Genomic DNA, 2582 nt, shown 5'->3' with positions numbered 1-2582 from the left:
GGGTAGGCACAAAAAGAGGGGAGAGAGAGACAGAGAGAGGCAGAGAAATACAGAGGGTGACTGCTCAATTGAAATTATGATATTGTTCTTTTCATCAAATTGGCTTAGCCTTATTGAGTCCCCCAACTCCAAAACGGAGGAAAAACGACCGTTCATCGAAAAGACATCCACAATCTTCATTTAGATCTAGATATAGGCCTCGAAACTAGATCTATAATTTATGTCTGTCTGTCTGCTAACTGTCTAGATCTAAATCTAGACCTAGGCCTTAGATCTGGAAGAACTTAAGTCTGCCCTGAGCCAAAAGGGCGCTGAAACTTTCCGAAATCACAAAAGATTTCCATACCGGGTCTGTATACTTCATGACTTTATTCCCGGTTACTACACTCCCATGGAAAACTGCCATTTCAACCCTCAGAAAGCTTTTAAAATCTGTCTTTAAAAGGCCCATTCCATGTTGTGTATATTACATCTGAGCTCTACTTTCACGTCTCTTGAAGAAGAGATTTTTACAAGCACAAGAACATGTTTAAAAAATGGGGAGGTAGATCTAGATCTATGTCACGGTAGGTTTGGCTAGGCCTAACTAAGTAAAGAAGACTCAAGATCTAACCTTGAATGAAAATGTATATCTGTATATGATTTCAACCCTCTAAATTTAGGTTACAAATAAAATATACCCAAAAAAACAACCCCAAATTCTCGTGCTGTCGTAGCTTCCATAACATTAATGTTTACAAATAAAATCAAGAACATGTTGAACTTGAAGTACTGCCACTCCGTCGGGCAGTGTTTCGACTCGTCTTTTATTGTGCTGTTCTTAACGGTGACCGATTTCGAGGATTTTTTGCTGAAAACATACTTTGTTCCGCAGTACTTCCAAAATTCTTACTCAAACTCACGATACGGTTTAAAAATTCGTCCCACTTCGAAGGGGTGGGGATTTGCATCCGCTGTTCTTATTGAGAGAGAGAGAGAGAGAGAGAGAGAGAGAGAGAGAGAGAGAGAGAGAGAGAAGCATGGCCAGCAGAGGGCAGAGAGTCTATACCCTTTGGCATGACCCAGCTGTTCACTGATTGGTCCAAAGTCAAAGAGAAAAACAGGTCGTGAAAATGCTCGTAGATTTTTTTTCCACGACATGTGAAAATGCCGGCTTCCTTCTTTGAATATCTGGATGACGACTCTAAATAATCTTACGCTTTTAAGAGAACAGGTAGAACATTAAAATTTGGTTTCTGGCCTCATTGTCTTAGAAACTCAAAACGACCAAAATGTCTGATAGAACTTTGTAATTCTAAGACAACTATCTGTCAAATGTATCAAATCACATCAAGTGGAGATCTGACGAAATTTTCTGCCTCTTTCTTTATGTTTTCTTTTTATTAATTAAAAGTTTTACAGCACTTACAGGACAATTGGTACATATGCGTGCGAAGATTAGAAGTGCTACAAGAGAGTAACTAACACAAAAAGGAAGAGATATTTTTAAAAGTAGATGCTTAATGGGAAAGAACAAGCAAACCACACCAGAGTACCTGCGAACCACCCATGAAACTTTCTTCAATAGGCCCTGGGTATTAGATCTTGGTGTAGGCTATACTGCGATAAGTCGTGAACTAGTTCAACATACTCCCCTCCCCCCGCACGTTATTGTACTTCCGTAGTTGTTTGGGGAAAACCAGCATTGGTAGTTGGTAGATTATACTTCTTCCATCTCCCACTGCTGTATCTGTTCATTATTGGCCTTGCTTTTCCCGTGCATTACATCACTATTGTGTCGACGTGACCCTCACTACTAGACCACACCAGAAACTCTTGCCCCCCTCCCTCCCTCCCACTTTTTCCTCATTTCCGAGAGTGGCTGGCTTAAGAGTTCGCCACTGGTAGTTCCCACGCCTCTATTGCCCTCTTCTCTCTTTGTGTTGGGCAGATCAACATAATTCTATCTCAGCTTATGGGTATGTCCTGATTTTACTAGGCATTTAAAATGACCACAATTACTATACCGCTGTGTTTCTCTTAACTCTAACCCCCACCCCACCGAATCAAACCCCCTCTCCCGCCTTCACCCATCCAAGGGATATGACGGTTAGAGTGGGCGTGTGTCTTCCTCTTGACGCCGAGATAGATCTGTTGAGCACTTACCCAACCTGGACCAATGGCATTGAGCGCTGGACACAGCTGGACACGTTAAAGGCATTGGATGCCACGGACTTGATGACCAGTTATTTCTGGGACCGGGAGGTTGGGTGAGTGGTGCTTGGTTAGTTGGTGGTGGTGGTGATGACGACGATGATGAGGATGATGAGGAGGATGAGGAGGATGAGGAGGAGGAGAAGGAGGAGGAGGAGGGTTTTATGACAGCTGCAAGTGTGACGGGTTTTTTTTTTAGTTACAAAACATTTACTGACTAAAAATTATACGAGACTCCCCCTTCATACCCTGGGGTTGTTTTTTTTTCTACAATGATGCATAAAAACTTGAATTTAACGACTATATGCAAATACACTGGATATCATTTTGCCAGAGGCGCACAGGCTGTCTATGGAGGGCCGCTCTCTCTCTCTCTCTCTCTCTCTCTC

Source organism: Aplysia californica, unplaced genomic scaffold (assembly GCF_000002075.1).
Source record: "Aplysia californica isolate F4 #8 unplaced genomic scaffold, AplCal3.0 scaffold00450, whole genome shotgun sequence".
NCBI lineage: Eukaryota > Metazoa > Mollusca > Gastropoda > Aplysiida > Aplysiidae > Aplysia > Aplysia californica.
The sequence above is the reverse complement of the archived record's forward strand: the minus strand, read 5'-3'. Positions refer to the sequence as shown.